The sequence below is a fragment of the Pseudorca crassidens genome, chromosome 6 (assembly GCF_039906515.1).
Source record: "Pseudorca crassidens isolate mPseCra1 chromosome 6, mPseCra1.hap1, whole genome shotgun sequence".
NCBI lineage: Eukaryota > Metazoa > Chordata > Mammalia > Artiodactyla > Delphinidae > Pseudorca > Pseudorca crassidens.
The window spans coordinates 116,102,083-116,127,499 of NC_090301.1; the positions used below are offsets into that span (position 1 = coordinate 116,102,083).

The following is a 25,417-nucleotide window of genomic DNA, read 5'->3' on the forward strand; positions in this document are numbered from 1 at the left end:
TAACAACAGCAACAACAAAACTCTAAGAAAAAGAGCATTATTATTATGGTCCTTGTTTATAAGTGAGGAAATATTCCTAAGCAGAAGCTTTGAAGCCTGGAGTAGATATTAGTATATCAGACAGATGTTAGACAAGTAGCACAGTGTCAGGTGTAATCTATTGTAGCGTCAGGACACATAAACAATGTATAATCAGAGTCCCAAGCAGAAATCACAGAAAATTTGCAATCAAGCCAAACTGACAAAGGAGACTCTGAAAGCAGAGTCACTACATAGTAACTGCTAATAAACTAATAAGGGCATTAGCCTCTAGTTTGCTCTGACAAGCTGTCCTTAACTGATATCTAGGAAGAGTCTTGAAGTAGGATCCAATCAGCAGGATTTTCCTCCCACAGTGTAAACTGTGCTGGGTAGGATGTGGGGGAGGTGATGACAATGGCTCATTTCCCCTGGGGTATAGCCTGGAATGAGGGCTAAAATTAAGGGGAAGTATCCACACTCCTTGGTGGGTATTGCTGGACAATAGTCATCCTGAAATGAAACTGGTTATCCAAATTATTAGGACAATTTTAAAGTAATATGATTTCTGCCTCAAAGGATACAGTCAACAGAATGAAAAGGCAACCCACAGAATGGGAGAAAATGTTTGCAAATCATATATCCGATAAAGAGTTAATAGCCAGAATATATAAAGAAGTCTCACAACCCAACAAAAAATCAAATTGAAAAAAAATGGACAAAGGAATTGACTAGACATTTTTCCAAAGAAGATACACAAAGGGCCAACAAGCACATAAAAAGTGTTCAAAGTAAATAAAATCAAATGCAAATCACGATGAGATATTATGTCATACTCATTTGGATGGCTACCAGAAAAATAAATAAAATAAAAAGTGTTTGTGAGGATATGGAGAAAATGGAGCTCTTGTGCATTATTGGTGGGAATGTAAAATGGTGCAGCCATTGTAGAAAACAGTATGGCTGATCCTGAAACAATTAAAAATAGAATTACTGTATGATTCAGCAATTCCACTTCTCAGTATTAGTGGGGAGGAAAAACTTTTCCTCTACCCTCTTAGCTTTATGGTCTAGGGACTGGCAAGTTAAACTAAAAGAAGACAGATTAACAGGAGAAAAAGCATACAATTTTTATTAATATTTTACATGCATGGACTTTCACAGAAAAGAAGTGAAGCTCAAAGAAGTAGTTAGAATTGGGGGCTTATACACCATTTTAACAAAGGAAAGAGGGTTTGGCCTTTGAGGCAGGATAAATCATGGGCCAGTTATTAGGAAATATATGGAAAAACTAATGGAAGATATGAGGTTTTTTAGTAAGGTTTATTTAAGCAGACTCATCTTGGTGCTCACTCTGTCTCTGTTCTTTTGCTGGTATTGGAAAGGGGGGCACCTTCATAAGGGAAATTTATGCTTCATTCACAAAGGGAAACTTGTACTACTTTAGGCAAATAAAGGGAGGACAGAGAACTCTTCTGCATCTGCGGATTTTCAGTTGTCTTAATCTCAAAATAATCCTTATGTCAAAGCGGCATATCCTGATCCCCTTCAACACATAGCCCAAATAATTTAACGTAAGGATTTCCAACAGATATTTGTATTGATGTCCATAGGAGCATTATTCACAGTAACCAAAAAGTAGAAGTGACCTAAGCGTCTACGGACAGATAAATGGATAAACAAAATGTGATATATACATTCACTGGAATATTAAGCCTTAGAAAGGAAGGAAACTCTGACAACATGGATGGACCTTGAGGACATTATGCTAAATTGAAATAAGCCAGTCATGAAAAGACAATTAATGTATGATTCCATTTATATGAGGTCCCTAGAGGAGTCAAATTAATAGAGATAAAAAGTGGAATGGTGATTGCCAGGGACTGGAGAGAGGGGGAAATGAAGAACTATTTTTTAATGGGCATAGAGTTTTAGTTTCACAAGATGAAAAAAGTTCTGAACATTTGTTGCACAACTTTGTGAATGCACTTAACACCACTTGAACTGTATACTTAAAAATGGTTAATATGATTAAAAATATGAACATGGACTGCAATGTCAAGAAAATTGGACTTCTTTCTGTAGGCAGTGGGCAGCTGGCCACTGAAAGTGTGTAAAGAGAGAAATGACATAAACAGATCTGTAGTTTGGAATTATAGTCTAACCGACATGAAGAAGATGCATGGGGATTGGGAGGGGTAAGGAGACTGAAAATAACTAAGACTCTATCTAACACACATGAATTTTGAAATATTATGCTATGTGAAAGAGGTCAGTCACAAAAAAACACATATTATATGAGTCCATCTATGTGAAATGTCCAGATTAGGCAAATCTAGATTGATAGAAATTGTATTAGTGTTTGCCTAGGGCAAGGCGGATGGAGGGGCTGAGAGGAGACAGAGTATGGGGTTTCTTTTTGGAGTGATGAAAATGGTCTAATATTGATTCTGGTGATACATTGCATAACTCCATGAATACAGAAAAGATTATTGAATTAGACATCTCAAATGGGTGAATTTTACCTTAATAAATAAATAAATATATATATATATAGTATTTAATTTTCTCTCTCTCTCTTTTATATATATATATAGTTCTTAAAATTCTTTCACAGCATCTAATGTGTTTAATATCATAGATTTCTGATCAGAATGGGCTTATTGCAAAGCTCTCATCAGTGGGTCTTCCTGGGCCCCATGAAACTATAATCAAGGCAGTAAGAGGCTGAGATGCTGTTTTCATTTTCATCCTACTGACCATAAACTGAGATGTCTCACATTTGCAAACTCTCACTAGTGGGCCTTTCTCAGGTAGCACAGGGTTCAACCAACCACAGGATGGTTTGAAGACTGGATTCTGTATAAAGGTATTATGGGCAGGACACAATGGAAGTGGTAATATTTGCTCCTGGAAAGTCATGTTACTACTGAGAATGAAGGTGGAAACTATGGGATAGAGAGATTACCTGACTCTCCCCGCTTACTTACAACTTCCCACCTGTGAGGGCATGGAGCTGGGGAACACAGAAGAAAAGAGAAGAGAATGAGGAAGGAAAAAGAAGAGTGTAGAGCATTATTGCGATTGCATTCAATCAAAGTTTATGGAGAAGAATAAACTTTAATAGAAGAAGATATCAGTGCTTCCTCCTACTGCAGGAGCCAAGGAAGATAGACCATTATTGATCCTGTAGAATCAGCCTAGGGAAAACTTCAACATTACCTGGGTGGGATTGTGACTAGAATCTCCCTTTCATATAACAACTGTGTTTCAGGGAAACACCTGAGAGAGATCAGGATTTAGAAGTTGGAAGCTACCTTGATGCTTTAACCTGTCATTTGCATCATGACCTCATAGCTCGTCACATATGCTTTTGTAAAAATGTGCATCTTCTAAGTGCCTGATACTTTGTGAAGCTAGTAAAAAGAATAGTTAAACACTGACATTATTAAGTTGATCCAGAAAAAAAAAGTCATGGCTGACAGGACTGTAGAATGTTGCTTTCTACAAATTAATGAAGAAAAATATACTGTGGCTCTCTCTAAGGTAATAATTCAGTTGGCAAGAGCAAGCCAGAAGGAGTTTGGCAGTAGAATTTCCTTCTCAACATTCATTACCACCCCTTCAAATCTACATTGAGGTCCCAAGGGAAAAGTGGTGAGAAGAATATGAAGTGTTTAGGGTTTAGTTGGCATTGGCTTTTGCAAGAAAAAAGTATTACTATTACAGAGAGTACAGGGTGTACCCTGCATCTGTGGAATACCTGAATAGACAACCAATCATCCCAAATTAAGGAGCCGTGTGGATGAAAGGCTCTTGGTGCTGCAGCCAGGAGTCAGTGCTGTGCCTCTGAGGTGGGAGAGCCAACTTCAGGACACTGATCCACAAGAGACCTCCCAGCTGCACATAATATCAAACAGCAAAAATTTCCGAGAGATCTCCATCTCAACGCCAGCACCCAGCTTCACTCAACGACCAGCAAGCTACAGTGCTGGACATCCTATGCCAAACAACTAGCAAGACAGGAACACAACCCCACCCATTAGCAGAGAGGCGGCCCAAAATCATAATAAGTCTCCAGACACCCCAAAACACACCACCAGACGTGGACCTGCCCACCAGAAAGACAAGATCTACCTCATCCACCAGAACACAGGCACTAGTACCCTCCACCAGGGAGCCTACACAACCCACTGAACCAACCTTAGCCACTGGGGACAGACACAAAAAACAACAGGAACTACGAACCTTCAGCCTGCAAAAAAGGAGACCCCAAACACAGTAAGATAAGCAAAATGAAAAGACAGAAAAACACACCGCAGATGAGGGAGCAAGATAAAAACCCATCAGACCTAACAAATGAAGAGGAAATAGGCAGTCTACCTGAAAAAGAATTCAAAATAATGATAGTAAGGTTGATCCGAAATCTTGGAGATAGAATGGACAATAGAATGGACAAAATGCAAGAATCAGTTAACAAGGACCTAGAAGAACTAAAGATGAAACAAGCAACGATGAACAACACAATAAATGAAATTAAAAGTACTCTAGATGGGATCAATAGCAGAATAACTGAGGCAGAAGAACGGATAAGTGACCTGGAAGATAAAATAGTGGAAATAACTACTGCAGAGCAGAATAAAGAAAAAAGAATGAAAAGAACTGAGGACAGTCTCAGAGACCTCTGGGACAACACTAAACGTACCAACATTCGAATTATAGGGGTTCCAGAAGAAGAAGAGAAAAAGAAAGGGACTGAGAAAATATTTGAAGAGATTATAGTTGAAAACTTCCCTAATATGGGAAAGGAAATAGTTAATCAAGTCCAGGAAGCACAGAGAGTCCCATACAGGATAAATCCAAGGAGAAATACGCCAAGACACATATTAATCAAACTGTCAAAAATTAAATACAAAGAAAACATATTAAAAGCAGCAAGGGAAAAACAACAAATAACACACAAGGGAATCCCCATAAGGTTAACAGCTGATCTTTCAGCAGAAACTCTGCAAGCCAGAAGGGAGTGGCAGGACATATTGAAAGTGTTGAAGGAGAAAAAACTGCAACCAAGATTACTCTACCCAGCAAGGATCTCATTCAGATTTGATGGAGAAATTAAAACCTTTAGAGACAAGCAAAAGCTGAGAGAGTTCAGCACCACCAAACCAGCTCTACAACAACTGCTAAAGGAACTTCTCTAGGCAAGAAACACAAAAGAAGGAAAAGACCTACAATAACAAACCCAAAACAATTAAGAAAATGGGAATGGGAACACACATATCGATAATTACCTTAAATGTAAATGGACTAAATGCTCCCACCAAAAGACACAGATTGGCTGAATGGATACAAAAACAAGACCCATATATTTACTGTCTACAAGAGACCCATATGCTAACACATATATATGGAATTTAAGAAAAAAAAAAAATGTCATGAAAAACCTAGGGGTGAAACAGGAATAAAGACACAGACTTACTAGAGAATGGACTTGAGGCTATGGGGAGGGGGAAGGGTAAACGGTGACAAAGCAATAAAGAGGCATGGACATGTATACACTACCAAACGTAAGGTAGATAGCTAGTGGGAAGCAGCCGCATAGCACAGGGAGATCAGCTCGGTGCTGTGTGACCGCCTGGAGGGGTGGGATAGGGAGGGTGGGAGGGAGGGTGACACAAGCGGGAAGAGATATGGGAACATATGTTTATATATAACTGATTCATTTTGTTGTGAAGCTGAAACTAACATACCATTGTAAAGCAATTATGCTCCAATAAAGATGTTTAAAAAAAAAAAAAAAAAAAAAACAACAAAAGGAACTATGAACCTGCAACCTGCAAAAAGGAGACCCCAAATACAGTAAGTTAAAGAAAATGAGAAGACAGAGAAATATGCAACAGATGAAGGAGCAAGGTAAAAACTCACTAGACGAAACAAATGAAGAAGAAATAGGCAGTCTACCTGAAAAAGAACTTAGAGTAATGGTAGTAAAGATGATTCAAAATCTTGGAAATAGAATGGAAAAAATACAAGAAATGTTTAACAAGGAACTTGAAGAACTAAATGCAAACAAACAATGATGAACTACACAATAAATGAAATTAAAAATTCTCTAGAAGGAACCAATAGCAGAGTAACTGAGGCAGAAGTATGGATAAGTGACCTGGAAGATAAAAGAGTGGAAATAACTACCACAGAGCAGAATAAAAAAAAAGAATGAAAAAATTGAGGACAGTCTCAGAGACCTCTGGGACAACATTAAACATGCCAATATTCAAATTACAGGGGTCACAGAAGAAGAAGAGAAAAAGAAAGTAGAGACGTAGAAGAAATGACTTGACTGACATAAAGAATGGACTTGAGGACATGAGGAGGGGGAAGGGTAAGCTGGGACAAAGTGAGAGAGCGGCATGGACTTATATATATTACCAAATGTAAAATAGCTAGCTAGTGGGAAGCAGCCGCATAACACAGGGAGATCAGCTCAGTGCTTTGTGACCACCTAAAGGGGTGGGATAGGGAGGGGGCGGTTAGGAGATGCAAGAGAGAAGGGATATGTGGATATATGTATATGTATAGCTGATTCACTTTGTTATAAAGCAGAAACTAACACACCATTGTGAAGCAATTATACTACAATAAATGTTAAAAAAAAAAAAAAAAAAATACATCCAGGAAAATCCCTCCAAGTCAAATGGTGTAACACTAATTCATTCTTTCTAATGGCTGCTTAATATTCTACAGTATAGATGTACCATTATTTATTACCTTATTGCTGGGAACTCATTTTGTTACTTTTTATTTTTTTCCACAATAAGAGCAATGATTCAATAAACATTTTATTGGTGATTTTATTTTTATGAAAAAAAAAAAAAAAAAAAAAAAAAAAGAAAAATATACTGTGGCTCTCTCTAAGGTAATAATTCAGTTGGCAAGAGCAAGCCAGAAGGAGTTTGGCAGTAGAATTTCCTTCTCAACATTCATTACCACCCCTTCAAATCTACATTGAGGTCCCAAGGGAAAAGTGGTGAGAAGAATATGAAGTGTTTAGGGTTTAGTTGGCATTGGCTTTTGCAAGAAAAAAGTATTACTATTACAGAGAGAAAATTTTATCTCTATCACAACAAAATTGTGGTTTAAAAACAGATGCTTCTGGAAAGTCCTCCATTCCTCTATTCACTCATGTAAATTCTTTATGAAAAAATCAAGCTCAAGGTGCTATTTCTCATGGAGCCCACCAGCCCTATCTGATCTTCACCTTCTCACAACAACTTAGTGTTTGCACTGAATTACCCAGCATTTTCTAATGATGACTTTTCCATGAGTCTCTTTCTGTTTTTCCACTGTAAGAGAATTTCTCTTTGTTTTTTGTTTGTTTGTTTGGTTTTTGCGGTACGCGGGCCTCTCCCTGTTGTGGCCTCTCCCGTTGCGGAGCACAGGCTCCGGACGCGCAGGCTCAGTGGCCATGGCTCACGGGCCCGGCCGCTCCACGGCAGGTGGGATCTTCCTGGACCGGGGCACGAACCCGCGTCCCCTGCATCGGCAGGCGGACTCTCAACCACTGCGCCACCAGGGAAGCCCTCTCTTTGGTTTTGAAGTCTAGCTCACCAATGTGCAAGTCAGAGAACTAGAATCCTACGAGAGGAAAATGTGTGCAACCATTAATGTGTAGAAAAAGAAAGTATGATGTCATATTGTTCATTATTTCTGTTGCATTTCACCTCCATCTCAATGTCTTTATTAACCAGCTTTTGACTTTTTAGCTTAATCACATATTCTAGGTTCTGGGAATCAACTCTTAGACTCAAGAACATATTTGGCTTTTCAGTTTTATTTTTACCCTGACCACTTCCATGAAGTTTTCCTTTGAAGTCTTTCTCTATTCTGATTTTTCTTGGCTACTGTCTAACTTACGGGGCCCTGGTCTCTAGGCCAGTGTCAAGATTGGGTTAATTGACTTGTCTTTCTGCCCAAAACACCTTGATCTGCGGCAGGAAGGCTTTAATTACACGTATAATCTTCATGCTGCCAGTCATAATTTTGAGTATATAACGGCAATTGAAAATATTTTCATTTAGTTATGTGATTAAAATTCAATGAAGCAAACCAGGAAACCAAATAAACAGCTTTGTCTACTAGCCTTCAAAAGTAATTTTAATGGATTCTCATTCTTCTGATGAGTTGATTGAATTGATTGGTGACCCTGGCTCTGTGTAGACACAACCTAAATGAACCCAGGTACTTAGTGGATCATTGGTATGGAAAATCCTTTGTTGTCTCTTGATTATACACAAAGTACAAGCAGAGAACAATAGAACAATTGCGTACAATACTGCATCTACTACAGTAATTACATGCTGTCATGACTGATGCTGGTTTTCCAAGCCTCTGAGAGACTAGTTAAAAAGAATAAGCATTTCTTCAAACTTAATATATGACAAGAAGCAAGGTCTCTCTTCTCTGGAGAGCAGCTATTTCTTCTTTCTGTGGCTTTCCAGCAAGCATTTTGTATTTCTTTGAAGTAGCAATTGTCATTGTTTGTTTTACACTTACTGACTTGATATAAAACAAGTGCTCAGCCAGGTATCCTAGCAACGCAGAGCCTTTTTTATTTCTCTCTGGTGCTTAGTTATTAAATGCTCTGGAGCCTTTTCTCAAGCTATTAAGGGACACATATGGCTCATCTAAGGCAACACACTTCATCTTGGTCTAACTTATTGGAAATCAAGATTCATTACCATGGATTATTCACCTCAAAAAGGGACACTCTTGGCCCTGAATGATCTCAGGAGGCTGGGAATAACTCCAAAATGGTGTTAACCTAGACACCTTGAGGAAAGCAAGGCCGCAGATTAGAAAGGGATGATGTCTCCTTCTCCCACGGGGCTCTGCCTCTCATCACCTTGACAGCAGGCTGCACTCCCAGGCTGAAGGATGTAGGAGTCAGCCAAATTAAATGTGGTCCAGCTCTGTCACTAATAAGTCTTGTGATTTTCAACAGGTGATTAAGTTCAGGCTTATTCATGATTTAATCCAAGAGAAGGGGCTGTTAGTCATCTGAGGAGACTGAGTGGACTGCCTGGCACTCTGTGTATCCTCTGAGGTGTTGACCAAAATCCCAAGACAAAAGCAGTCAATGGCAGAGGACACTATCCACAGGACAAATGAATGTGGGAATCGAAAATGAAACAACGATAGCAACAGTTGGGGAAATGGGCTTGGGAAAGGAGCTTCTAGAAAGGCAGAGATCTCAGACTCTAGACAGAATGGTTCTTTCCTCAGTACCAGAGAAAAGCAGAAGTAGTCCTAGTCTTTGGAAGGGGGTGGAAGTGGGGTTGCTACTACTGGTGTGTGAAAGTCACTTTGTGAAGTTTTCAGAAATTTTGCTAGCTTGTTTTTAAATCTGCCACTGTTAAAATTAAATTACATAAACTTACAATAAAAAAATACGTTAGAACACAACACCAAATGCTGACGAGGATGTGGAACAATGAAAACTCTTTCATTGCTGGTGGGAATGCAGAATAGTGCAGCCAAATTGGAAGACAATTTGGTGGTTTCTTAGAAAACCAAACATACTCTTACCATAAAATCTAACAGTCACACTCTTTGCTATTTAACCGATGGAGCTGAAAACTTATGGCCACACTCAAATCTGCACATGGATGTTTATAGCAGCTTTATTCATAATTGCCAAAATTTGGAAGCAATTAAGATGTCCTTCAGTAGGTAAATAAATAAATAAACTGTGGTGCATCCGGTGTTCAAAAGAAATGAGCTATCAAGCCATGAGAAGCCATGGAGGAATCTTAAATGCATATTACTAAATGAATGAAGCCAATCTGAAAAGGCTACATACTGTATGATTCCAACCATATGATGTTCTGGAAAAAACAAAACTATGGAGACAATAAAAAGATCAGTGGGTTCCAGGGGTAAGAGGGGAGAGAGATAAAAAAGCAGAGCACAGAGGATTCTTGGGGCAGTGAAAATACTCTATACGACATCATAACAATGAATACATGTCATTATACATTTGTCCAGACCTATAGAATATACAACACCAAGAGTGAACCCAAAGATACTGTGGACTTTGGGTGATTATGATGTGTCAGTGTAGGTTAATCCTTCGAAACAATTGTACCACACTGGTGCGGGTGTTGATAATAGTAGAGGCTGTGCCTATGTGTGAGGGCAGGGAGCAGATGGGAAACTTCTGTACTTTGCTTTCAATTTAGTTGTAAGCCTAAAACAGCTCTTAAAAAAAGTTAGAAAATGCATTTAAACAAAAGTAACAAATACTCAAACTCCTCAGTCCCTTATTATTTTATTATATTCCAATAATATCTATGTATTGGTATTATTTACACTAGGAATTAGCAAATACTATAAATTAGAGCTTTGGAAGGAGAAAGCTGTATTGACTTTCAGAGCACTTTTTTTTTTTTTTTTTTTTTTTTTTTGCGGTACGCCGGCCTCTCACTGCTGTGGCCTCTCCCGTTGTGGAGCACAGGTTCCGGAAGTGCAGGCTCAGCGCCATGACTCACGGGCCCAGCCACTCCGCGGCATGTGGGATCTTCCCGGACCGGGGCACGAACCCGTGCCCCCTGCATCGGCAGGCGGACTCTCAACCACTGCGCCAACAGGGAAGCCCCAGAGCACTTTTCATATATCCTGTGAGGCAGTCAGTGTGATGACCATCATCTTCTTATCACTGATGTAGATATTAAACATTTAAGTGACTTATTTGAATCATATCTTAAATGGCTGCATAGAGATGGAATCCTAAGTCTCCTGATTCCTAGTCCCCAAATATAACTTTTCCTTCTCACACTCCATTTATTTTTCTTTTCATAAGAGGCCAGATAGTAGAACTTTGGTGATTTCATATCACCCTTTAAGCTTGCTTAGCAGATCATTGTGTTATGTCTGAGACACACCTAATTCCCTGTTACTCTCTGGGCCATATATTCCACTTTCCTCAAGGGTAGTAATACCTCCCCTGTCTACCTTACAGGTTTATTGTGAGAAAGAAGTGACAAATGGACAGGAAAGTACTTTGAAATAAATATAGCGCTGTTAAAATTTTATGGAGTATTTTTTATTAGATGCTCTTAATTTGTATTATCATCTCCCAGTTATAATAATTAAATTGCTAGTTAAAAGACACAAAGGGTGTTTATTGCTGGGAGTTTAAAAGAGAAGTAATAAAGATGTTAAAAAAAAAGAGAGAAGTAAATTGGACACATGAAATTTCTGCCACATTCTCTCTTCACTCAACTGATTAGATTCATTTTACAGGTATAGTGAGTTTGTAGCTCAAGTTGAAGGAAGTGGTAAATGTAAAGAGAAAAAGTGGATGATTTGGAAGTTTTTACTAAATTTAAATAAGTAATTTAACTGAAGGTTATAACAGTAAGAGACAGAAGAAATGAAAAGGAAGTTAAGCTGTGACCAATATGAAGGCAAATGTTTCTTAGCAATATAAATTGTTCTTTGGTGGGACGTTGTGTGGAGGAGTCCAGAAGAATTAAGTTGTGTGGTTAAGCTGTCTAGGGCTTGTGAAACTCAAAATTGACTTCCATTAATCTGGAATTCTGTAAGAGGAAGGAGTCAACTGTACTTAGAAGACAAAATTACACTAGGTGACTGGATTATCACATAAGGCTATTACAGATACAGGAGAGGAAAAATTTTCCTTGACCCTCTGAGCAATCCTGGCTGGATCTGAAAATCAAAGTGACAAAGACAGATTAACAAGAGAAAAACATACAAATTTATTTATGCTTTACATGACACAGGAGCTTTCAGAATAAAAGACCCAAAGATACAATTAGAACTGAGTAGTTTTTGCTAGGTTTAATGAAGAGTGGATAGCTGTGGAGGAATATAATAGCAAAAGACAATGAGCTAAGTGCAGTAAACTGGGGGAAATTTGCCAAAGCCTGTTTGCATTCTTCTTAGCATCCCTTCCTCTGAGTATAGGGAGGGCACCTCTCAAATAAGTGTTTTATGACCTGTTTCAGGAGAGAAGGGTAGGGAGGAAGTTCAGAGTGACCTCCTGCTTCTGCTGTTTTCTCAGACTCTTTCAGCTTAAATTCAGTATGCCAAGGTGCCATATTTTAGGATACTCTGTCCTGAGCCCCCTCACAGGCAAAAGTTGAAAAATGTAAATTTAGACAGAAAGAAAAATAAGCCTTAGTTCTGATATCCTTCACAAAATTATAGATTTGGAATTAAGGAGGGAAAAATCTCATTGATTTTTTTCAGCATCAAAGGAGAATTTTTACATTTCCTTACTGAGTTTTAATTTTTCTTGCTCCCCTTACTTTTATGTACATTACATGTGTATTTTTATTAATATCTGTAGCTTCATGTAACGTTAGATACTAACAAAATTTTGGAACTCATGAATTAATTTTTAACCTCACATAGTTGAAGATATAATGGCCAAAATTTTTCCAGGATAATAGAAGTCAACAAAATATATGTCCAAGAAGCTCAGAGAGTGCATCAGGATGAACATAAAAACAGACTCAAATATACACACACAAATATCTATAAATGTCATAGCCAAGGGGCAAAAAGCAAAGATAAAGAGAAAATCTTCATTGTAGCCATGGGTGGGGAAAAAAAAGAAACAATGCATATAGAACAAAATTAAGAATTGCAGAAAACTTTCTGTCAGAAGAAAATAGAGGGAGTTACTTTTTTTATTCTGAAAGAAGGAAATAAAAACCTATCAACTCGGCATTCTAAATTGAGAAAAAAATATCTTTTAGAAATGAAAATGAAATAATAACTTTCAGGCAAACAAAAGCTGAGAGAATTCAGGCTTAGCAGAACATTCTTCATGCAGAATGAATGTGATACTAGATGGAAATTTGCCTATACACAAAGAAATGAAGAGCACCGGTATGATAAAAAATAAGGGCTAATACACAAATTTTAATGTTTCTATTATTATGTGTAATGACTTTAAAGACTTTACAAAGCCAATTTAGTAATAATATATTGAGATTTTTAATGTATTTAGAAGTAAAATGTATGACAAAAATAGCAAAGATAAAGGAAGAAGTTAAATTATATATTTATATATATATAAAAGCATAGAGCAACCACTAAAAATAATTACAAAGCAAGTAAAATTCATAAGCCAATAGTGGAGATAAAATGAAGTTAATGATAAATTCTCAGTACAGAGATGGCCAGAAAATAGAGGAAAACTGAAACGGAACAAATGAGACAAATAGAAATAACTATCATGATGATAGATTTGAATCTAAGTATATCAATAATTACAATAGGTATAAATGATCTAAATATTCCAAACAAAATCAGAGATTGTCACATTTGACAAAGAAAGTGAGACCCTATAATATCCTCAAAGATTTTTAAGAATATAAAGGGATTGTGAGCCAAAAAAAAAAAAAAAAACCTCTTTGAGACCAGCTAATTTATTCTAATATACATATATTAATTAGGTTGGGAAGGAAATGCAGATTCTGTAATTTTAATATATTGGATTTCTGTAATTTTAATATACTGTCCATAACAAAGTAAAATGAAATACTATAATTCCAAGATCTACAGTAAATCTTGGGATTGAGAATGGGAAAATATTAATGGTGCATGATATTAAGTGCCTGTCATCCAACCATATTAGAAGAGCACATGTTCAGCTTTTAATAATCTAGCCAAAGGGAAGGTAAAGCCACTTCTTTTATACATATAGACTCACGTATATTTTTGGCCAACATACTGATGAATATTTTTCTAACAGAGAATACATAGACACCCAAGTTAGCACATGGGCACTGACATAAAAATAGCTAGAGGAATCCTTTTAATCATGATTATATAGTGATAACTGGACTGGAGAGGACTTCAAATCAAATGTCCTTGCCCAGATGATATATATATATATATATACATATATATATAATATTTCAACTATCATCTGACTCCACCATCCTCAGCACATTCAACATCATTGTCCACACTCTTTCTGCAATAGTTCCTTTACTTGCTACAGTTAAGAAGCACTCTTCTGGTTTTCTGTCCTCTTTAAGGAGTGTTTCTTCTCAGTTTACTTTGGAGATTGACACCTTCTACCTCACACTAAAGTTTGGCGTAACTTAAATCTATCAGTTCACTCTATTCTCTCTTTCTAGCCAATAATACATTTTTATTGGATGGATGAATGTATGAATGAGCATGTAAATGTTAATTAGTTCCAAATTTTCCAGGGAATGAACCAATGTGATTTTTCTTGGGAGCTTTCTTTCTCTTTACAAAATTTATAATATATTTTATTTAACCCAATGTACCCAGAATACTATTTTTTTAACATTTATTTTATTGAAGTATGGTTGATTTATAATATTGTGTTAGTTTCTACTGTACAGCAAAGTGATTCAGATATATATATATCTTATTTTTCACATTCTTTTCCATATGGTTTATTACAGGATATTGAATGTAGTTCCCTGTGCTATACAGTAGGAATTGTTGTGGGAGCTTTCAATTTATAACTGTTTGTTCCTTTCTTTGGCAAGCATTTATTGCTTTGTCTTATTTCATACTGAGGGTTGATATCAAATCTATTGCTTACAGATACTTATCATGCATGAACCTGTAATGGATGCTGTATAGTTGTTTAATGGCTTTTATTTATTTTTCCAAGAGTTGTGCTAGACACTTTATGTGTTTCTCATTAAATTCTCACCACAATCCTGTTAGGTAGGTATTACAGTCCCAAATTAAAGATGAATATGTAAGTGTCAGGGGCTAAGTCAGCTGCACAAAGCAAACCCATCTAGTTAATTTTGAATTAATAAAGGGTTGGTGAGACCTTCAAGATGGCATAGGAGTAAGATGCAGAGATCACCTTCCTCCCCACAAATACACCAGAAATACACCTACATGTGGAACAACTCCCACAGAACACATATGAATGCTGGCAGAAGACCTCACACTTCCCAAAAAGGTCTTGGTGCTCTGGCTGTGTGTCAGGCCTGTGCCTCTGAGATGGGAGAGCCAAGTTCAGGACATTGGTCCACCAGAGATCTCCCAGCTCCACATAATACCAGATGAAGAAAGCTCTCCCAGTGATCTCCATCTCAACGCTAAGACCCAGCTCCACTCAAAGACCAGCAAGCTACAGTACTGGACACCCTATACCAAACAACTAGCAAGACAGGAACACAACTTCATCCACTAGCAGAGAGGCTGCCTAAAATCATAATAAGGTCGCAGTCACATATAGGTTGACATCTTTAAAGAGTTCTTTCGTGTGTTTCTGAGAGAGTAAAACTAGGCTCAAGGGAAAGATGTAGACAGAAAGCCTGAAGTTTAGTAGGGGAAAACTATCCTAAGAAATCCTTCTTCTGTCTACTCATGTGCTGCTTGATTCAATCTTTCAATGGTTTTCTACTTGAGGCAGTAATTCAGGTCATTTATCTCTTTGATGCATTTCCAGAAAACTCATCAGAATTGAAAAACTTTGAAAAACTCATCAGAATTGGCATTTAGCTAGATTGACTAATAAAAATGAAAGAACATACCAAATAATTTATCAGATGGGGGCATTATTACCAACCTTACAGAAATAAAAAAGATTATAAGAGAATACTGTGAAAATTATATACCAACAAATTAGATAAACTAGATCAAATAAATAAAGTCTTATAAATGCATACTTACCAAAACTGATTCAAGAACAAATAGGAAGTTGGAAGAGACCTATAACAAGTAAAGAGATTGAACCTGTGATCAATTACCTCTCAACAAAAAAATTCCAGGGTCAGTTGGCTTTGCTGCTGAATTCTACCAAACTTTTAAAGAAGAATTAACACTAATCCTTTTCAAACTCATAAAAAAAAAAACAAAAAACAAAGGATAGAAGAGAACACTTCCTAACCCATTCTGTGAGGCCAATATCACCTTGATACAAAAGCAGAGAATGAAAGCACAAGAAAACTACTGATTAATATTACTGTTAAATATAGATGCAAAAATCCTCAATAAAATATTAGCAAACTGAATCCAGCAACATACTAAATCATTATACACCATGACTGAATTAGACTTATACTAGGAAAATGGTGTTTCGGTGTAAAAGAATCAATCCATGAAATGAAGTGAGAGGGGGGAAAGCACATGATCCATTCAGCTGATGCGTAAAAAGCATTTAACAAACTATGACACCATTTCATGATAAAATATACACACACACACACACACAGACACACACACACACACAGACATTGAAAACTAGAAATAGAATGAAACTTCCTCAGCATTATAGAGAACATTTATGAAGAACTCATATCTAAAATCATACTCAATGGTGAAAGACAGTGCTTTCTCTCTAAGATCAGAGAGAAGAAAAAGATGGCTGCTTTCATCACTGCTATTAGCATCACTATTTAACATTGCACGGAAATGGTAGTAGAAATGGAGATTCTGCATGGGCTCACATAGCCACTGTTGAGTGCTCAATCTGACACCAACAGAAACCAATGCTGATATGACACCGTCCCTGGGGTGATCAGTCAGGTACCTGGTGGCAGATTGATTACACTGAACCACTTTCATTGTGGAAGGGACAGCATTTTGTTCTTATTGGAATAGACAATTACTCTGGATATGGACTTGCCTTCCTAGCACTCCATGCTTTCACCAAAACTACCACCCACAGACTTAAGTATGTCTTATGTACCACCATGATGTTCCTTAAAGCACTGCTTTGACTCGACGAACACACTTCACAGCAAAGGAAGTGCAGCAATGAGCCAATGGGCCCATGCTCATGGAATTCACTGATTTGACCATGTGCCCCACCATCCTGAAATAGTGGGCTTGTTAGAATGATGCAATGACATTTTGAAGACTTAGTTAAAATGTCAGATAGGTGGTAGTGTCTTGCAGGGATGGTGCAAGGCTCTCCAGAAAGCTGTATATGCTCTGAATCACCACAATTACAAGAGAATTCAGTTACAGAAGTGAGGACTGTAATTGCCATGAGGATTTTCTCTTCATTTTATTGTAACTGTATGTGTGTGTGTGTATACATATATATCACACATCTATTGTATATATATATCAATGTTATATCAGAGCATTTAAGTCAGGCAGCATTATGACCTTGTTATTGTCTTTATTTGGAGGTTTAGTATGGTTTAAGGAGATGCATATGGGTGTCAAGTTGACAAGGGGTGGACTTGTAATTATTAATCCTATGTATCAACTTGACTGGCCACAGTGTACCAGATTAAACATTATTTCTGGGTGTGGCTGTGAGAGAGATTAGCATTTGAATGAGATTAGCATTTGAATCAATGGACTCAGTAAAGTAGATGTCCTCCTGAATGTGGATGAACATATCCAGTCCACTGAGGAGCATAGTAGAACAAAAGAAGGAGGACTTTGCCCCCCTTTTTTTGAGCTGAGACATCTCATCTCGTCTTCTCCTGCCCCTGGGCTTCTACTAAATTATACCATCTGCTTTCCTGGGTCTCTAGCTTACAGACAATTAACTGTGAGACTTCTCAGCCTCCATAAATGTGTGAACAAATTTCTCCTAATCTCTCTCTCTACCGCTCTCATACTCTCTCATATATATCTGTATATACACATACATACATACATCTTATTGTTTCTGCTTCTTTGGAGAACACTAATACTTTTAATCATTTTGTCTGAAATAATTATCACAACCTCTCCAATCTAATGCAGACAATATTTAAATTATGTGATCATGGTTTACAATTATACAACTTATTGGGAGACATTTGAACAAGATATAGGTCCTCAGGTTACAAATATAACTGATGTTCTCTCTAAAGTGTGATTATCTGTAGATATTTTAAGGCTAAAGATGTCAAACACACACATACAAACCTTTAGAAAACCAATAAAATTATGGTATACAGCAGTGGTATTTCCTCGAATGGCAGAAAAAAATAAAATTTAACTTACAGAAGACATTATTCTAGTATAAAGTAATGTGAATGGAGTTATCTTCTAATGATATGAGGAAAACTATTTTCACGTTCAGCTGAGGAGCTGAAGGGCAAATAACTCCATTTGTGGAATTTGATGAGCCCTAAAATGCGAGTAATTTCTCTTTATCTATAAAGAGAGCCGTGAAAGTCTCAACATAAGTCTAGTTCCCATTTGCTCCTCCTGTCAATATGATTAACTGAAGTCTTTAGGTGGTTATTATGAGTTCTAATAAGGAGTCTGTGAGTGAAGTTTTACAATCTTTTAGAGTAACACTTCTGCTTACCGAACTCTGAAGCAAACATTTCAAGCCAACAGACACAAGACTGCTAGTGAAAGTACAGTTTTCCAAAATATCACAATCCACTCCTTAGACATAGAATGTGTTATTGAGGGAAGACTATGTTGGCTTTCATATGTGGGAGTTTTCTCCTAGGTCAGGAGATACACATGAGCAGTTGAAATCTCAAGGCCTCCTACATCCACTTGGACTCTCATGATTCTCCAAGTACATGGTGCCTTAAAAAGCTAATTCCCGGTCTTCCCTGGTGGCGCAATGGTTGAGAGTCCGCCTGCCGATGCAGGGGACACGGGTTCGTGCCCGGGTCCGGGAAGATCCCACATGCCGCAGAGCGGCTGGGCCCGTGAGCCATGACTGCTGAGCCTGCGCGTCCAGAGCCTGTGCTCCCCAACGGGAGAGGCCACAACAGTGAGAGGCTCGCGTACCGCAAAACAAAACAAAACAAAACAAAACAAAACAAAAAAAACTAATTCCCAAAGCTCGCATTGTATCTTGCTGTCTTCATACACCACACATTACTGAAAATAATTGAAAAATAGCAAGGAACTAATGAAAAATCCAAACTTTAATTTGACCAGCCACTGGAAGCTATCTGTGTATCTCACTTTTTAAATCGAAATTCCTTATTTAAAAATAATTAAATATCAATTTACTCTCTTAAAGTTTTTCAAACTACTTTAGCTAAAGCCAATGGTTCAATTGTTTGCTTCAAAAAGAAATATGAGTATGTATATTCTTGTAAATTATAAAATTCAATTTTTATCATCTTCTATTCTTGCATTAATCTTTTTTATCAAATGATGAGTTTAAGTAGATAAAATATCACCATTAAAAATATATTTACCCAGATATACACATACATACACGTGCACACACACCCACTACAGATCAACCCAAGAACAGCCCTCATGTTGATTTTCAGCTTAACTCCACTCTTAGGTTTGTATTTGAAGCAACTGATTAACATAAGGTGAAATATATTGCAATTAAACTTTGAAATAATTTTAGGAAAGTGATGGCATCAAAAGAAAAGGGTAAAACCAAGATTTGCATATCATACCATTTTAGCTTCTTCTTTTCTATATTCTTATGTAAAAAATGCTTTTTTTTCTCCTGACGTTTCTTTTTAAACACCTTTTTATTATCCTTTTCAGTGGGTAAACTGATTTACTGTCTTGCTGCCTAAGCACTGCTACTGGTGAACAGACCTTATCTCTGGCCTAATATTGAATTTTTTGTTGTTGTTTTTGCTTTTTGTTTTTTTTACTTCATTTTGATTTTGGACACCTGGATCTCCTTGTATCTATTAATGGGAAATTCGAGTGACTGGAAAATATCTAATACAGTATTTAGTACTTGTGTATCTTTAGAACACTTCCAAAGATATAGTGAAAAAAAGTGAAATTTTTTTGAAGGAAGGCTTATGTTTTTTTTTTTCCTATTCAATACAGAGCAAAGGGAGATTTGACCAATATTTAGCTCATCTGATACCATCGTCTCACCTGATTTCATTATGTCATGTATTTCCAATTGCACACATTAATCTGCAGCATCCTGCGATTTCCCAAAGTAGAAGTCATATTATGAAGTTAAAAGGCTTTTATCAAGGTATTATGTCTGTTTACCAATGAACATGTGAAATAACATCATTGCTTTCTAAGTGAGGTCAAACCTCACGCTGGCAGGCAAATCACCCTGCCAAATCAGCACCACATCACGCAAATTTCTCAGACTATGCCACAGTGCAGAGATGGCATAGGGTCTGATCTGCTTTGGTAATGAATTAACCTCATCCATGAGTGTATTTATACTACACACCAGTCTGAGAGATTGTGTATTATAAATGATAAAAAAATGAATTGAGTTAAGAAAATTGTTATGATCTCCAAGGGTCCTTCAATGCCTGCATTATATGATTCTAAGACTCTTACCTAGAAAACATCTGATTTAATTGACCAAATATGTTTGTCTATTCAAATTAACAGATACTGCAGATGTGAATCCTGGACTGCAAATTGATAAAGTTAATTGTGTGAATGTTTTCTTTCCAGGCAGACAATCAAGAGAGTTAATCATTAAAAGCTTTTTGAAAATGGAGGTTATTGGATAATATAGTCTAATTATTCTACCTAAATCACAGTATTCTTGAATATTATTAATATTAGCCTTTTTTTCCACTTACCCTCTCATATTATTTTATTAGCCCAAACCTGATGTGGATAGACTCCTTCCAGCATTTTCAATCGTGAAAAGTTTTAAAAGGAACATCAATTGTATATAAATAAGGCTCCATATACATCCAATATTTAAGGGTAAAACAACATTAATAATATCTATTTTATATCTAATACCTCTCATTAGTTTTGCCTGAGGTTTTCCATGTCTTTTAAAATATCTTTTAATTCTTAAATTCCGCTTTCATCCTCCTTCTTCCAAGCAATTTATTTGTAGAAGAAGCCAGGTAATTTATCCTATATAGTTTCATACACTCTGGAGATATTAATTTTTACTAAGAATTCAACCAAAATGCTATTCATACAATGCTAACCATTTAGCATCATATTTCACTTGTTATTTTTCCAAGGTTCTTTTACAGGATCTGATTTGATCCATTTGGTCCTTCCATCACAAGTAAAATCCTTAATGAGAATGGCACCCCTAGGGAACCGTAATGAGATACGAGGTTAAAGAAGCCATGTCAATGCATGGGTTTGGATTTATGGCAAGCCCGTTCCCCTGGGCCTCTCATAGTGTCCCATGTCAGAGCAAACTGGCCCCGAACCATTGCCTGGCCTCTGTCCGTAGGCCACAGGCACTGAAGTGGTTTGCACAGTGGAAAAGAAAAGGGGAAAAAAAAAAAAAAGAAGTCAGGTCAGACTGGTCATATGTTTACCCTTAGTTGTTTGAGGTCGACTGCTAAAAGCTAAGTTGCCATCAAGGTGAGATCCCAGGGATGCTTATCAAACTTTAGTGGCAACAAGCAAGGCAAAATTATTTTAAAGGAATACTGAATTTTAATTCAGTTTTAAAACTATGGAAGAAGCAAAGACAATAGGATGCAAATCAAGGGAAGATTTGAGCAAACAATTCAATAGAGGCATAGCCATAGCCAGTACAAGTATGTGGAAACAATTTTAAGGAATATTTCTTCCAAGGCCAAGTTTGAAGTTTTATATAAATCTTAACAGACTGGGCACATATTAGGTTATGTTGGAAATCCAAATATTAATTTCCTAATTTCATGGAGAAAGTATTAAGCTCAGATTGATTTCTTATTTGAATAATTCTTTAATTTCAGCATACTGCTTTCAAATGATTTTAGTGTTTTTAATTCTAACATTCTATGTTGCCTAGACCAAGAAAAATATTAGTTTCAAAAACATATTTAGCATTCCCCAAAAAAACAATTTGATACCTACATAATCAACCAAAAGGATTTTTTTTTTAATTCTAAGTTCATTAATCAACCAAGTTTGGAATCCACTGCTTAGATCAGACCAAACCTCACAGTTCTACCTCTTTTTATTTTATTGTTTGTTTGTTGACATATTTAAATGATAGAGACCAGAAGTAACAAGATATACAGAAAATTTTTCTTATTTCGGAGTCAACCTTGTTTTTCAAACTTGGGCAACTTAGCTTCTAAGAGCCTCCCTTTCCTCTCCTTTAAAATAGAAATAAAATACACACCTTAACCATGAGTATTAAATCAAATAATTTAAGAGACTGGATGGTAGTAAGTACTCAATAAATGCTAGCACTTAATCTTCTTTTAATCAATAATGCATTGCTTAAAAAAACAGGTGCACTAATGGCTATATTTAATACAGGCATAATTTTGCCATTAATTATTTGCAAAAATAAAAGAAGCAATGAGTAGGTTTATTTTAATTCATTTTTAAACATATAGGTCTTGCTGTTGAGTTTATTAATTCATGCGTTTATGTTCAGGGTAAATTAGGGTTCTCTAGAGAATCAAGGGATATTTTTTCTTCAATAACAAATCATTTCTAAAAGGGAAACTTAAAAAGCATCTGCAAGCTTTGAAGATTATAACATTTGCTGGTGTAAACATGGGAGAATACATGTAATATATATTACTAGTGGTCTGTTGGTCAAAGAAGTCAGAAATGCTCCCAGAGGTAAAATAACTGTGAGAGGCGCATTTAACAACAAATAAAGTAGGAAAGAATTTTCCATGACCTTGTTCTTGTCTCTTCCAGTCTCAACTAGTACATTAATCACTCAGACAACGAGACGCACTAAACAGCTGGCCTGAACATCCTGTGAAGTCCTGGAGTTTTCATAATTGGTGTTGGCTAGTAGTGCTAGCCCAGGAATACTCAGGATGGCTACACTGAACGTGGAGATGCAAAAGATTTCTTCATTTGTCTGCTCCTCCGGGGAATCATTTGTTTGGAACCTGGAACCAACTGAGATTTTCTGTTATACAAGCAGCCTTTAGGTTATCCAACCACACTCAGCATGGGCTTGGCTTGCCAAGGAAAACCTCCCTGCTTCAAATTCTAAGATTTTCCTTTATACTTAAATTGCACATCTGGTAGCAGATTGCAAGCTTTTCAACCCCCACACAATTTCTACTTTTTCTGGGAAAGGGGATTACTAACCACGTAATTCAAACTAATATTATCTCTTTTTACAGAATTAATGAGAAGCTGTAATTACCAACACTGTTTACCTGCTACTCTGGGAGTATATTTCCAAGGCACATGAATTAGCCATCGTCAGCTTTATAATTAGCGTGTGACAACTTTAATTCCAAAGGCATGTTTAATCAGCAGCAACAGATGGAAATGTGCCTAGTGGTAAGTCATCCCCTTAACAGCTCCTGATAGCGAGTTTGTTCCACTGGCTCTGAATTATAAGCTATTTAGCATAGTAAGTGCTAAATTACTGGTAATATTCTCCATCTTTTTTGGGCTATCAGAGTTACAATACATGAAAGTAATTATAATCACTGACATGTATGAGTACTCACTACATACTAAACACTATTATTGTTTTAACTTAATGAAGACTCCAAATAACCTCTTATATTAGGTAATTTTAATATGCCCATTTTACAGGTGAGGGAATTGAGCCTAAGAAAATCAAAGTGACTTGCCAAGAGCTCCACAGCTCTTAGCAGTAGGGTCAAATATGGATTCACTATGATCGTGCTGTAATAAAATACCTTTGTTATTCTCAATCGTATGGGGCTGTTTAGTGGTTTGGATTCTGCTAAAAAATTTGTGTTATTTTGTGGATCTTATGATTACAGGATCCAGTTTTTCTAACTTTTCTCCTCACAAGGAGCAGTCATATACATAGAGGACAGCAGCTGTCTGCTTGGTCCTTTTATTAATTCTACAAACATGTATTGACTCAGAGTCAGTCACTGTGCAAAGTTTGGACTCACCATTATCTACCTTGAATAGCAGCTGCAGAAACTTTTGGGGAACCCTCTCAGAGATGTTCTTTCTACCTCCCAGAGATTCACTGAAGTTACCTTCACCAAGCCTACCATATATACAGCACCTTGTGACTTTACCTCCAGCCCCCATAAGCCAGCCCCTTCTAGGGTTTCACCACTGCAGGAAAAAGATGACCCAGCAGGCTCGGATCTCCATTTCTAAAGTTCCCAGGCTTAAGATGTCAAATCAGATGCAGGGAAGGGATGCCAAAGTTTAGGAGTTTGGAGCTCTTTGACCTCTCCCTATCAAAACACAATTTCTCCTTCCCCACTCTATCTCAGGGGACAGTATAGACTAAACATATCTAGACCTGGTACCAGTGATTTTTAAACCTATCCTAAACATTGAGATTATTTGAGGAATTTAAACAAAAACCTCAGCAAGTGTGCCCAAATCCATACCGGTTATTCAAAATCTCTGGGGGTGTGGCCTGCACGTCTCTCCCTGTGAAAACCTCCTCATGTAAATGTCATGTCTAGCAGGGGTTGGGATGTATAGCTTTAGACATTCAAGCACAGAGGGTTCTTTAATGTTTTTCTGAAGAAAAAAGTTGTTGTGTGTTTATATTAAATCCCAAAAGTCATGGGTAAATTGCCTGTAACGGTCATTTCTTAGGCACAGAAAGTGGAATCTGAAAATGTTCTGGCCCCTACAATGATTCTGAGGGGGTTTGTTCCCTCTAATTTAGAATGTGTTGTTGTTAGAGAAATGACGACTGCCATGTGATCACACAAATACCACTTTCATTTCTTTGTAATTAACCCCGGGATGACTTTTATTCATTTTGGAAATGTAGAAATATCTAGCTGCCAAACATGGTTTAATAGCCTTAGAATTAAAAAAGAATACATTACATTTTTTTCCTTTTTTGGTCGTCAACGATCATTGGCTTTTTGCCCCTTCGCTCGGTTAATGAATAGTAACTCTAAGATGTTCAGATCCATTGCCTGATCTTTCCACCCTTGGTGAAATTCTTTAAAACATAGGCACATGTGCCCACATACACACACACACACACACACACACACACACACACACACACACACACTTCATATCATGTTAGTAATAAAGGGCCTTTAGAGATCTTTGATTTACAAATGGGGAAACATGCATTATCTTTCACATAGATTGATTCGTTTACAGCCACATACGTAATGTGAATTTTACAGTTTAGACTTAATTAAACTGATTCACTGACAGTCAGGTATATGTTAGTAATACAACCCAAATGTAATTTTTAATGTACCAGGCCATCTCCCTGAATATGAATAATGAAACTATCCTTTACATTACTAGGTGGCCTATGGACAAAATTAGACTATTAGCTAAGATTATAAAATAAGTAATTCATCTAAAAAAAGTAAAATGTATCATGAAATCACTATTTTGTGCTGCGCACTCAATAATTAAGTAAAAACAATAAAACATACCAACTAATTCGACTTGGTCACGTGGGATAATGCACAGGTATGCATTTCCTTGCCACAAGACACTGAAACTTTTTATAAACCAAAAGGGGGAAATAACCACTTAAATATAACAATGATACAAATAATATTATTTCTACAGTGTGTTGTCAGTGTTTTATAAAGGATGAAAGGATGCCTTGAAGTAGATC

At 36.8% G+C, this 25,417-nt stretch overlaps 1 non-coding gene across 1 annotated transcript; it reads left to right on the forward strand.

The window, feature by feature from the left end:
- The first annotated feature begins 21,028 nt into the window (after window positions 1-21,028).
- LOC137226856 (small nucleolar RNA SNORA42/SNORA80 family) lies at window positions 21,029-21,160 on the forward strand. Its single transcript, XR_010944554.1, has one exon. It is a non-coding gene; the product is annotated as a small nucleolar RNA SNORA42/SNORA80 family (small nucleolar RNA).
- Window positions 21,161-25,417: the final 4,257 nt, after the last annotated feature.